The 15,078-nt window shown below is 23.4% G+C and overlaps 1 protein-coding gene across 1 annotated transcript in view; it reads left to right on the top strand.

The window, feature by feature from the left end:
• LOC134837452 (protein groucho-like) overlaps positions 1-15,078 on the top strand; it is a 67,853-nt gene that overhangs the window by 8,208 nt on the left and 44,567 nt on the right. The window contains exon 2 of the mRNA XM_063852830.1: positions 10,303-10,405. The gene's annotated coding sequence lies outside the window, so the exon portion shown is untranslated. The remainder of the gene's footprint in view (positions 1-10,302; positions 10,406-15,078) is intronic.

Genomic DNA, 15,078 nt, shown 5'->3' with positions numbered 1-15,078 from the left:
AATTAAATTATTTAAACAAAAATTAAAAAAGAAAAATTAAATATTAATAATTTAAAATATTTGTCAACATAAACAATATTAGAAAAAAAATATATTTAATTTTTGATTAATTTTTTTAAGGTCCAAAATGAAAGGAAAGTTAATATTTTAAATTAAAATAAAAATAAATATAAATTAAATAAATATTAGAAAATTATTTAAAATAATTAATAATTAATTTTAAAAATTAATAAAAAAATAAAATAAAGATAAAAAATTAAAATTTACTAAAATTAAATTATTATTTTAAAAAATCAAATTAAATTAATTAATTAAATTAAATTAAATTTTCCTTTATTTTTTATTTATAAAATTTTTTATTTATTTTTTTTATAATAAATTAAATAATTAATTTATTTTATTTGCTTTTAGATATCTAATTAAAATATCATTAATTTAAAAAAATTATCAAACTTGAGACACGACAATTCATCACAATACTTTCGGAATGAATGGAATGATAGAGTGATACTATCTAAAGTGTACATTATTTTGTATCGCGCAGCAAAAAACAAAACATGCCAAACCTTTGAGCATTTTTTCGCCGTTGAATGTAAATAACTATCTCAACAACGTCATCGAAAAGGTGAAGTGAAGTTAATTAAATCAATGTGTTAATAATTACACGCGTGAATATACAATAAATAAATATTTTCTTATCTGATGCAATTTAACAGCAACGAACAAAAAAAAAGAGCTAATAATGAAAGGTGAAGAGGTTAATACGCTCTCACTTAGTAACTACAACTATACGAAACAAAAAGTCGAGTTAAACATTCAATCAGATATGAAAGTGCCAGCGAGACATGAAATGTGAATTACCATTCGTTTAAATATTTTTCAAGGAAAGGTCAGATGTTGCTCAATTACTGTTATTACTTTTATTTTTATTATTTCTACGGTTTTATTAAAATTATCTCTCCGAAAAAAAGGAATAATTTTTAACAAATTAATGTGAAAAATTTTATGGTTCTTTAAATAAATTACTTTGCAAAGTTTTCTTCATCTTTTTCTTGTTCCGCAAATAAACGTAAAATCATTCGAGATTTGCTGTGTAAATATTTGAGCTACCGAAAATCATCGGTTAGTCTTTTACCCTTGTTCCGTGTCTCGTTCGCTTTTCCTATTTCTTCTTGTCATGTTTGTCTGTTTCTTTGTGCATACACAATTAATATTGATTTTGAAATTCTATGCCTTTTAAGTAAATGAAGAAAGTTAGCTTTTAACTTTGTTTGCATGTTCCTCGTTCGACGACGACGACGAAGTATTTACCAAAAAGATTGTATCAAATCACTTGACAACTTTGTCTTTTGCTGCTACCCAAACTTTCGTCGTATCGTGATAATTATCCGAAAAAAAAAATTAGAATGTCGCAAAATTCCACAAACAATAATTTTATTTTATTAAATAGACATGCCTTAATTTAGACTTCATTACCCAACATCAACACACGCAGCGCAAAAAACATTTATAATTTATTTGGTTAAAACAGAAAATATTTTTAGAAAATATTATCGGTATGTGCAAGCGACGGCGGCTCACATGAAAATATAAATAAATAAACAACAAACTACTAACTCAACTCCACTAATAACAAAAATAATAATAATAAACTTTATTTCATTCATCATTAAGTGTGTGCATGCTCCAAAGTATGTTATTTCAAAAGTAGCTGACATACAAGTATTTAACAACATTCCAAAAATAAATAATAATAATAATAATCGTAAAACATGCGTGTAGTGTACATTAATTTTCATTACGGTGTGTAAACAAAAGTTTTCCGAAACCGGCATCTATAATTAATTTTACACTTTTACATATTTTTCGGGAAAAACGTTCAAAATATTTCTATCATCTAATTTATTAATTAACAAATAAATGCCTCTACTAAATTTATTACAAGTAAATAAAATCACGATGAATAGAAATTATATGAAAAATTTTATAATTTAATTTTCGGAATTTTTAGGCAGCCGCTAACATGCCATTATTGCACAAAGTACTTTATGAAATTATAATACAATAATTTTAATATTTTCGACGAAATAAATATCAAATTATTATAGAAAATAGTAATTTAATTTTATCGTCGAATTAATTTGATAGATATTATGTTGTTGTATGTATTTATTATTATTGATTGAATGCGAATGGATTGGAGATGTTGTCATATATAATTGAATTAAAAGTAAATGGCTTACAGGTATTTTTTTGTGTGTGTGCGTTTATTAATTTTTAATGGGTTTCGATTTATTTTGATGCAATTTGGCTTGTTCAATCGTGTAAATGGCGTAATGAACCCCTTCTATGAAATTTTTTAGCGAGTAATTGAAATTAATGATATTATTATTTTTTTGAATAAAAATATAAAAAAAAATTAGAAATTTGACAGAAATTATTATTGAACAATATAAACTATTTTTTTTTAATTTCGAAAATTTATAATTTTAATTGTTAAAGATTTTTTTTTTTGAAAATTTTTTAAATAATTATTTTAAATGTTTTTTCAATAATGGATAAAACTGTTAAAAATTTTATAATTCTTTAAATAAAATAATTTTGTTTAAATTATTATAAAAATCAAAAAATAAGTGAGGTACCTAAATTTTAATTTTCTAAATTAAATAAAATTACTCAAATTAAAAATTTCTTTAAAATTATTAAATGCTTAAAATTCGTATTATTAAAAATAAAAAAATAATCTCTTAATATTTCTTATAACTTAATTTTTCTATTAATTTTAATAATTTAAATTATATAAAAATGTAAAAAATAAATTTTGGTCGAGAAAATAAACTATTTTTCAATTTCGAAAGTTTTTAATTTTGATTTTTTAAGATTTTTTTTTTCAAAATTTTTAAATAATTTATTATTTTAAATGGTTTTTCAATAAGGCATAAAAATACATAAATTTTATAAATTTAATTATATAAATTTTATATACTTTTAATTAAATTTTTGAATTATATAAAAAAAATTAATAATCTCTTAATATTTAAAATTATAATTTAATTTAGAAAATTAAATAAAATTATTTAAATGAAAAATTTCTCAAAATAAAAATTTATTTCTTTATTATTATTCTTAAAATTCATATTATTGAAAATTATTAAAAATAAAGTAATTTCTAAATAATATTAATTATTCATAAAAAATATTTTTTTTATTTTATTAATTTATTATTATAAAAATTTTTTTTAAACAAATATTTTAATTAAAAATATTTCATACAAGAATTTTTTTTAAAATTTTATGTTTAATTAAAAAATTTAAGTTAAAGTTATTAAAAAAATATTTTAATAAATTACATATTTTTAAAATTAACTGCATTTGCAGAAAAAATAATTTTTTTGAAAAAAATTTAAAAAATATAGGAAAAAATCGCTAAAAAAATTTAATTCCTCATAACATTACAACTCTAACTTTTTTCTCGCTCCATATGATTAATTACCAAGTAATTTTTCGTACAAACATCTCTTTTTTCCCCACTTGTTCAAACTTTGATCTCATTCAGAAAAACATGTTCAAATGGCATTTATTTGTTCAAGTACATATATCGTCACATTCAGCCAGCAACAGCAAAGTTATCTCAATCAGTAGACATTCACAATAAAATAAGTATCATCCTTTCTTTGAGAGTTGTTTGCTTTTGAATTGCCTTCCATTGAAGTAGTTAGTTGCCACATGCACAAAAAAGCAGTTTTGAGCAAACAACAGAAACAAATTTGCACAAGAGTGTGTGCATTTGAGCAAGAATGTCGAATGCTAATCATTTAGCAAAATTTCTAATTAATTAATTTATATTTTAATTATATACATGTTGTTTTCGTCTGTAGATGGCAGATATATTGTGCAACAAACACACAAACATAATTCGGTTCTGCTGCATTAGATGCACAACATTCCGTGACGTGAATGTGAATATTTTATGCGAGCGTGGTGCTGAAGGTAACAGGCGGACTGTCATGTATGATTATAATAATAATTATAAATAATAATAATATAATCCGTTCGTTCGTTACTCGGGAGACAAGTTTGTGCGGAAAATTAAATGTAGTTTCATTTGTGCCTTGCAACTGCTCTGTGGGCGAAAAACGGGTTAGATTAACAATTTTAAGGGGTTAAATTGCCCTTGGGTGTTAAGTTAACCCTATAGGAGAACTTATTAACCCCTTAACGGTTGAAGTTAACTCATTAAGAAATTATTTGGACCCTTCAAGAGGTTAATTTGATTCATTTTAAGGAGTCCTTTGAAGAATAACTTTGAAGAAGTCAAATTAACCTCTTAATGAAAAAATAAAAGGAGTTTAATTAAACCCTTTTGAAGGGTCCAAAATAATTTCTTAATGAGTTAAATTAATTCCTCTTAAGTTAAGCTTTAAGGAGCTAAAAAAAGTCACTTAAGGGGTTAAATTAACATTTGAAGAGCTCTTAAGGGGTTAACTTGATACCTTCAGAGGTTAATAAGATACCTCTAGGAGTTAATTTAATTCCTTGAAGTGTTAATTTAACTTCTTTTGGAGAATTTTTGGACCTTGAATAAGTCAAACTACCTTCTCAGGGGTTAAATTACCCTCTCAGGGGTTAAATTAATTCCCGATGAGTCAAATTAATCTATCAAGAGATCCAATTAAATCCTTGAGGAGTTAAATTAACCTCTTAAGGAACGAAGAAAATCACTTAAAGGTTAAATTAACTTCAATAAGGTCAATAAGATCCCTTAAGGAGTTAATTTAATCCCTTGAAGGATTGATTCAACTTCTTTTGTAGAATTCAATATCTTGAGGGATCAAATAAACCTCTTAAGGGGTTAAATTAACTTCCGAGGGGTTAAATTAACCTATCAAGAGATCAAATCAATCTCTTGAGGGGTCAAATTAATCTATCAAGGGATGCAATTAATTCCTTAAAGAGTTAAGTTGACCCCTTAAGGAGCTAAAAAAGTCACTTAAGGGGTTAAATTAACTCCTAAGGGACCTTTAAGGGGTTAACTTGATCTCTTAAAGGGTTAATTTGACCCGTTTTTTGCCCATCGGGTAAGCGAGACGGAAGGCGCAGTTGTGTATTTTCTGCTATATTTCTGATGAATAAGTAGATTGGGATTTCTCGTGTTGTGTGTAAGTTGTGAATGTCAAATTAAAATGTTTCTCTTGGTGTTTTGGTATTTTCTTTCAGATACCAACATGTGTCGCTTTAAAGAGCGACCTACCGAGACTAAATAGAAAATTAATGTTCTTCTTTAATTCCATTGTTTTGCAAACATGCACAAAATCTGTATGGAATTCAATTATGTAGTTAGATTAATGGTAATCCCCTTAATCTCATACCATTTTTTTTTCGTCGTCGTCGTCGTTTTTTTTGTTGTTTGTTGTTTCATGCTCTTCGGCAATAATTTTTTCAACTCCCGCCTGCCATGCCTCATTGCATCGTTTGCTCGTTAAAATTTTTTTTTCTCCTGCGAACACAATTTCGTTCCAGTTTATGGTTTTTTTTTCGCATTTTGAAAATTGAAGTGAACGACAACAAATAAGTTATGAATCTACTTAACACTTTAATGCTGTCGTCGTCGTAGGTACATTACCCCCTCCAACGCAGCGCGTGCTCGCAGGTCATAGATATTCATTTATTATTCTATTTTATTTTATTTTAGTGTTCGGTAAAAACCTTTAAAAGACAAGCTGTCAAATTTTTAGCAGAAACATTTACCGCATCGTTCACTCGCTGACGAAACACAACAAAAAAAAATAATAATATGCACCCTCACCCTCCTTCATGGTGTGATGGAAGTATGCGGCGTGCTTGTATTTATTCAGTTAATATGATAAGCAAGCTTTAGGTACCTTCCTACCTACCTTTGCTTTACAACAACAACAGGATGTTTCTCCCTGCTTTTTTTCGCTTTGCGTCATCGGCCTAAAAATCAGGGGTTGAGTGCACCATGCATAGCGAGGCAACAACGAAAAACGTTAAAAAGTTGAATGAAGGCAAGTGCGATTATGAAAATTGTTTCATAATTCTTCTTAATTAATTTTTTTTTGAAATTTATAAAAATTTAATAAAAAATCTTAAATTAAAATTTAAACAAAAACTTAAATAAAACTTAATTAATATTTTTTTTATATATTAAGGTTAAGAATAATTAAAAATTAAATTAAAATTTTAAATTAAAAAAAAATTATTAAAAAAATTAAGTTTAATACGACTTAAAAGTACTTATACGGTTTAAAAGAAAATTTTTAAAAGTAAAAATCAAATTAAGTTAAATTTATTTTAATAAAATTTGTACAATTCTTTTTAAATTTTTTCAAAAATTAGTTCAAAAAATCGAAATCTAGATCATTCTTAAACTTGAGCTTTTAAATCAAAATATTTAAGAATTTTTTTTCAAATTTCAAATTAAATTTGACAAGTTTTTTAAAATTAAAGTCGAAATCTGTTTTTAATCTTAGATAAAAACTTAAGTTTCATTTATTTTTAAAATATTTTTATATAAAAAAATTAAAAAAAAAATTAAAATTTAAAAATAATAAAAAAAATTTATAAAATTTAAAATTATTTAAAAATTTTATAATTTAAAAAATATTTTTTTTTTAAATGTTTGAATTAAAAAAATATTAAAAAATTATTTTTCTTAAAAAAGGCTAAATTAAAAAAAAATATTAAGATGGTATCATTAATATTGTAAAATTTTTAAATTTCATAAATAAAAAAAAATAATAAAATGAAAAATAAAATAAAAAAATTTAAAAAAAAAAAAAATAATAAAAAAATAATAAATAAAAAAATAAATTTTATTTTAATATAATGATTTTAGTTTTAAATTTAATTTATTATTTTTAAAAAAATAATTAAAATAAAATTTATTAAAAAAGTATTTTAAATATTATTTATTTATTTAAAAAAAAAAATTAAAAATAAAAATTTATTTATTTTAATTAAATTAAATTAAATTATTTAATTAAAAAAAAATTAAAAATAATGAAAATCTAAAAAAATTTGTAAAACATTTTCCAAAATTACACTTTCCTCCCGCGCCATGGGAACTGTGTTCACGTTTCCTCGCAAAGCCAATGTTTTTGTTGTCGTCGTTTTATTTTAATATTCTTTTCCGAAACTTGGTGTATGTCAGTCTCGTGTTTGCTCTACTCCACTCTGCCATCATCAGCGAGCGCGCAATGTTTGTATATCTATATGTATATTGTTGAACAACATGTTATAATCCTATTGTATGAATTTGTATCAAGAGACTTTTAAACCGTGCTCGATGATGTATTTTATTTTTATGGTGTTTTCGTTGTTTTTATTTTTTTTTTTCACATGCTCTCGACTTTTTTCCGGCTAAATCGATGTAGATAGCATTTTATTATTATTTACACATGTTTGACTTGGAACAATTCTCGAGCAGCAAAAAAAGCGGAAAAATCGAAAAATCGCACTTTGGACGACAAAAACTACTGATTGACCCCTTTTTCCGTGAGTGTGCGATAAACATTTCCTTCGAGCCTCCTTGTCGTACAAGCGGGTAAAACGACGACGACGACGACAACAACAAGACAACTCCGACCGAACATGTGTCTACATTGCTACGTCGATAAAAACATGGTCGCCAGTGAATCGTTCTACACAATGCGCGCCGTACATTCACATTTCACAGACTAAAAAGGTATGAGGGAATGTATTGTATTAAATGAGTTTTTTTTCTGGTGTGCTTTTCATTTCATCCACATACACACGGAACGGGACGGAATTCACTCAACGTGGACTAACTTTTGGCTGTAACTCTCTTAAAAACTGTTATTTTCGAAAAAGTTGTATCAGTACTACAGACAGTTTTGTAATTTGCTATTTGTACGACGCTCCGTACCGATGTAGATAATATAATATTAAATGTGCTCGACAAAACAGACAAAGATATAGCAGAGGAGAGTACATTAAAATATATAATATGATGAGGTAGAAAGGTAGAAAATTTTGTGTGTGCATGATAAAACGTTTGTTTTGGGTTTTGTTTGTGTGGTAAATTAGTGTTATGTTGTTGTTGTAGCATTTTCGATGCATTTTGCCGAGAGAGACCTCTTTTTCGTTCGATAATAATAACTTTTATAGATATCTCATTGTTGCAATTTATCCGTCGATGCACCACTGTTTCGGGTTTTGTATCAAAATGTTTTCATTTCCAATATAATAATAATATTAATAATGGTATTACGGGCATATAACATCGCATCGGGGCAATTGTATGCACACAAGAGGTAGTTGTTGTTGTTATTATTATTAATATTATTGCTGAAGTACATTATTATTATTTTGATTCTCGAGAACGGAGAGGCAGGAGTAAGAGGAGATAATAATAAAATATACATCAATTTTAAATCATATTGGGAATTGCTTATCATATTTTCTTTCTCATTTTTTTTTTCACTCTGATTTGAACGCGCTTCATAATATTCTCGTTTTTTTCATCTGTTTCTTGTTAATAACGAGCATTTATACAGAAACGGAAACCCATTTACGAAAAAAAAACATAAAATAAAATTATATTCCGTCGTCGAAGTCAAAAGTCATTCCAACAAATTACAGATAAACATTTTATATTTATTTTGTATTTCTCGACACATGTCTTCAAACTAATTGAATATTTTTCGAATATTTTTTTTTCATGTTTGTCAGGCTGTTTCAATTTTTTTTAAAAATTTTTTACAACTTGCTTTAAAAAAAGTTAAATTTTTGCTTAAATTAAGAAATTTTTTAAATATTAAAAATCAATAATTTTAGATAAATAAAATTTAAATTATTAATAAAATTTATTCAAATTAATATTTTATTATTTAATCAAATTTGTTAAATTAAATTATTAATTTTAATTAAATTAAATTTTCATTTTAAAATTTTTTATTAATTTTTGTATTGTAAATCGTATTTTAATATTTTTCATAAAATTACTGATATAATTTTTCAAAATTGTTTGACAATTATTTTAAAGAAATCCTTATTTTTTAATTTAAATTAAGTTTAAAAAATTTAATTTTAATAATATAATTTTTCATTCATATTTAGTGAATTAAATTAATTTTCTTAAGTATTTTTTAAATTTTTAATTTTTATTAATTAAATTTTATTTTTTGCTTGAAATTAAATTAAAAATATTTAAAATTAAAAAATAAATAATCAATTATTTTAATTAAAAATTAATATTATAATAACATTAAATAAATAAATTAATATAAAAAAATTTAAAAAAATAATTTAATTTAATAAAATTTATTTTTTAATAAAATTTTTTAAATTAATAATTTTTAAATTATTAAAATAATTTTTAAATTATTAAAATTATTTTAAAAAAAACAAAATATTGAAATATTTATTTATTAATTTTTTTCGAAAATATTTCAAAATTTTTCATTTTGTATGAAAAAAAAAAATTACTTTTTTTTTATTTTCCCCTTTTTTGTTTAAAAAATTTTGGATTTTTTGAATTTAATTTATTATTTTTAATTTTATATTTGGAGCGACCTCAATCGAATATCTCTGTTTGCCACAGACTCAGTAAATACAAAGTAAATCAATAAAATAAAATAAAAACGATACGAAAAAAAAACAAAATAAAAAGAACGAGAAGTTAACATTCCTCCACACATTTAAACATGAGTGAGCAGCAATTCCAATTCACAAAACAAAAATATCAAAAGAAACAATCAAAACAAGAAATAAAAATGAAAAGAAATAAAAATGTTGTGTGTGTGCATGTTGTTCGGTGTGACTATATCTAGACAACACTAACTACTGTTTAATTTTCTTATAAAACCATAATAAATGTGCGAGACGTATTACACTCCTTCTTTGTACAATTATTACTTGTATTATTATTTACTCATTCACTTAGCCCGGTTTGGTTATTATTTTTATAGCCATTAGTTTACAATATCTCTCTCTCTATATGTCTTTAATATATTAATAATAATTTCGTTTCCATTTACGGCGCACATTCAACTGCGACAGACATTCCAAGTGTGGCAAAATTGTTGTAATGAGTCATCAATTAAAAGATTAAATACTTGATTTTATTTTACCACTTGTATTTTTTTTTAATTTTATTTATTTATGGATGACAGAGAAAAATTAATTCTCCGTGTTTTTATAATTTAATCATAAAAAAAATATTTTTTTTTCATTCATTCATTCATTTATGGTCGTCGCGTTGTCGATTGAAACCAATAGAAATTAACTAATCATCATCTTTTTATCTTCTTTTATTTTCAGATCGTCGTTAAATCAGAGCGAGCCATTAAGAAAATACCAAAACTGATGAGCGATCCCATAAAAGCGAGCTTTTTATATTATCACCATTAAATTACCATTCCAGGTAGGTAGGTGTGTGTATATTTTGAATTAAAAAGCAATAAATTAAACATACATTGACTAACTATCTGACTGACTGCTTTTTTATATTTCATTTTTTTTCTCTCTTCTTTATTCAGTTGGGAGAGTATTTATTATTAAAAAAAATAAAAAAAGATTTTTTTCATTATTATTATGATAATTGTATCGTCACACGGATCAATGTATATGATAAAAAAAATTTTGTATCACGATAAAGCGCCTGACTGAATACTGAATTATAATAATCCGATTGAGTATCTCGCTGTCCATTAAACCTCCGTTTATCGATTGATTCGTATCGCGAGCTGACGGACATGTTTTGTATTATTATAAAATTAACTAACAGTTTTTTTTTATTTTATTTTGTTCATTATCTCTGTCGCCATATGAACTCTCCGTGAGGTAAGGGGACAGAGATGTGACAAAGTTGATAATTTTTTTTTAATCGAAATTTGACTTTTGAAGTAAAAAAAATTAAAATAATTAAAAAAGAGATAAAAATTAACAAAATAATAATTATTATTTCTAAAGTTTTTAATTTGTTAAAATGTTAATTTTTTTTAAAATTATAAAAATATTTGATTTTGTTACATTAAAAGTTATTTTTATGATCAATAATTTTTTAAGGGCTTTTAAAATATCGTTTTCATCCTTTTTTACGACTTTTTGTTCATATGCCTTTATTAAGAGACTATTAAAAAAATCATAAAAAAATAATATTAGAAATTCAAGTTGGTTCAAAATTGATTAAATAGTTTTTGTTTTGTTTTTTGCAATGCAAAAATTATTTGAATTATAAAAAGATTTATAGTTTAATTAATTTTTTTAAATAAATTTATTAATTAAATAAAAAATTAATTATTTAAAAATTAAATAATTAATAAATTTAATAATTAAATAATTTTAATAAATAAACATCCTTATTTTAAATTAAATTAAAATAAAAATTAATTTTAATTAAATTAAATTAAAAATTAAAAAAATCTCTCAAATTTGATTTTTTTAAAATTTCAGTGCATATCACAAAATCATAATTTTTTTTTATATTTTTAGTTAAATTTCTATTTTTCAAATAAAAAATTGTTTCTTGGTAGAACGAAAACTACAGGTCCCATTAATTATTTTAAAATAAATAAAATTTAAATTTTTATCTCATTTTTTAGCACCTGCGAACCTACGTCACTGCAAGATCAAAATCATTCAATTCCCATATCAAATTTATCACGGAGATTATAATTTTATTTATACATTTTCGTATAAAAAATTCCGATTGAAGCGGAAGATTTATTTTTTTTGTCGTTCAAATCAATTCAATTATTATTGATGATAATATTTTTTTTATATTTATTTATTATGCGGCCTCAGGAAATTCCATCCATGCTATATTCACATGTCACGTATCAAGTGTTCCAAGTCCAAAAGCTGCTTTGCCTACTACTTGTATTACACAAAAGCAAAAAAAAAAACATTGTACGGCTTCTTCTTCTGCTGTTTCGCTTTAAATAGATCAGCTTTTAATTAGCTGTAAGTAACAATATTAATTATAATGCGATTTATTTAGTGACATCGACCGATATCCGATCAATATGTCACGTTTTTCTTCTTTATTTTTTTTTAATTTTATTTTGAAAAAAAACTGCATCGGCGGCGGCATTTCAAACGAACAGACATTCGAAAAATCAGATACAGTTCAAATTGTCTTCTTCATGCATATTAGAAACTAATTTAAAGAACGTCGATGTGAAATCCACAAAAAATAATAATAATCTCATTATTTTTTATGCGAAAAACAGGGCTGGAAAAATTTATACTTAAGCTTATAAAAAAATATTTAAAAGCAAAAAATTAAATTTAATTAATTTTTTTGTATCGTATATGAAAAAAAATTTTAAAATGAAATAAATAATAAAAAAAAAAAACAAATTAATTTACATTTAATTTTAAAAATTAATAAAAAATTAATTTTAAAATAATTAAAAATTTATTTAAAAATTATTTAAAAATTTATTTAAAAAATAATTTAAAATTAATTTAAAAAATAATTAAAAATTAATTTAAAAATTATTTAAAAATTAATTTAAAAATTAATTAAAAATTGATTAAAAATTATTTAAAAATTATTTAAAAATTAATTTAAAAATTTAAAAATTAATTTAAAAATTTTTTGAAAATTAATTTAAAAATTATTTAAAAATTAAATTAAAAATTTAATTTAAATTATTTAAAAATTAATTTAAAAAATAATTAAAATTTAATTTAAAAATTAATTAAGAAAATTTTAAAAAAATTCCTTTAATAAAGTTAATTATTTCAAATTTTTTTTAATTATTTTTTTTTAAATTTTAGCTTAAATAATAAATAAAATAATTTTAACTTAATAAATTTCACAGCCCTGTCGAAAAAACGCATCGAGGCAACAAAACGAGAAATTTAGTAAATTATTGCACAAATTATGTTTGAAAAAAAAAAGAAATCCTCTTCTTGTGATATTAGTCGTCGTCGCCGGTAATCATAGCCCCTTAAGTGATACATGAACAAAATAATGTATTATTATAGTTAAACATATCTTGTTTTCGTTTGCTTGTTTGTGAGCTGTTATGCGATCGTCCCGCATGCAAGTTCTCATCAAATGTCTGTGTGTGCCTTCGCATAATAACCTTAATTATATGGCGGCTGCAAATTTAGTTGCTGTTAATTTTTTTTCCTTCCTTACTGCAGTTTTTCTCTCGTGTAACGCAATTCAGGTTGTTCGTTGTTCGTTGGTGCGAAAATGCGAATTGTTAATCATCGACAGGTTATTTGTGTGGCAATGGCTGCAAAAAATCACTGCAATATTTATTTTTAAAGTGACTGGTGTGTCTCATCGTGCAAAAAAAAAATATTTCTGAAAAAAAAAAGTTTTATTTTTCATTTATTTCATATCGCTAATACGTCCAAAACATGCAAACTTTTACCTTCGTAATCCAGAAAATGCACGAAAAATGTACGGCATTCAATTATTTTGCAGTAAAACTAATATTTTTTCAATGTAAAATATTTTTTTATGTGCATGTTGCTCCGTTATTTATTTTTTTTTTGTATTTTTTCAATAAAAGAACGCAAAAAATTCTCGCAAAACAACAAATTTAAATTGAACATGCATATTTTGAGTTTTTTCCTCGTCGCTACATAGTTTTATGGTTCAAAAAAAAATTTTTTTTTTCGTCGACGACTCGTTATGATGACGGTAAAATGTAATCAAATATAAGTTCAGGTTTTTTTTGTTCGTTGCACGGAATATGATATGCTAAAGTGGATAAACTTTTGTGTTTCGAGTAAAAAAAAATATTTTTGCGTCTATTCGAATTTTTTTCGACAGTTTTTTTTTCGCTGAGGTTGTTTATTTGCGTGAAATATGTGAAAACGAAAATATTTGACGGGTTTTTTCGGTGAAGTGTTCAATATTGCAAGCAATCAATTTGGATTTTTTGTGTGTTTTTTTAATAAAATTAAAATATTGAGCTGCAGAGTAAGACACTTGGCAATGTTTGAATATCGGTCGATGGTAGTCGGAGTATCACAGATGTGCTTACATTCGCATTAGTTATGCATGAGAGCCAATCTCATCAAATAAATGTGCAAGTTGCTCTCTGTCTGTGCAGCACTTCTCCTTCTTTTTGCATGAATAATAACGAGTTCCTTGATTTGAATTTTATGTGACATCAACTGACGACGACGATGACGACGAGAACGTCGATGATAATCATAAACGTGGTAGAAGTACACGAGTCACATGTTAATGTTACCTTTTTCATTGTCTGTCGACGACGTCGTTGTCTTTGCTTCCTTGCATGCCGATAGAATTACAGAAAAAAAATAATAAAAATGAAACAGTAGCAATGATCACAAAAGTTAGGTCATCTCACAAGGGACCACTTTTGTTCTATCTCTATCCAGTTTGTGTCTCTCTCGTTTTCCGTCCTCGTTTTATTGTAACATAAATTTCAAGTATGTGTTTGTGTTTACTGTGAAAAATTTGTGTCTTGGAATTTTTGGAATTATTTTGTCATTTATAAAATTTTTTTGGCTTAAATTTATGAATCTGAAAAGAAATTTATAAAAAAAAATAATTTTAAATTTGAGATGCACTTTAAAAAATTAATAAAAAAATATTAATAAAAAAAATAGCTAAATTTAATACAAATCAATATTTATTTTAAATAAAAAAAATAAAATAAAATATATTTGAATTAATAAAATAAAAAAATATTTAACTTTAATTTTATTTTCGATTAATTAATTAAATTTAATATTTTTTTTATTAAAAAAAATTTATTTTATTTAAATTTTTAATTTATTCAAAAATTATTTAGTTAAATTATATAATTAATTTAAAAAAATTATATAAAAAAATAATAAAAATATTTAATAAAATATAAAATAAAAAAAAATTAATTTTAAAAAATTATTAATTTTTTTTAGAATTTTTATAAAAAATCAATTAAAAAAAATTAAAACTTTAAATTAAAATAAAAAAAAAATAAAATTGATTTCAAATCAGTTTACTATATAAATTTTTTTTTAAAAATAAAAGAAATTAAATTAATTAAAATTATTTATTTTTAATAAATTATTTATCAATTTTTTATGTCAAACTATTAGTTTTTGAAATAAAAA

This window comes from Culicoides brevitarsis, chromosome 1 (genome assembly GCF_036172545.1).
Source record: "Culicoides brevitarsis isolate CSIRO-B50_1 chromosome 1, AGI_CSIRO_Cbre_v1, whole genome shotgun sequence".
NCBI classification, from domain to species: Eukaryota; Metazoa; Arthropoda; class Insecta; order Diptera; family Ceratopogonidae; genus Culicoides; species Culicoides brevitarsis.
Note: the sequence above shows the minus strand (reverse complement) of the source record. Positions and strands in the feature narration are given on the sequence as shown.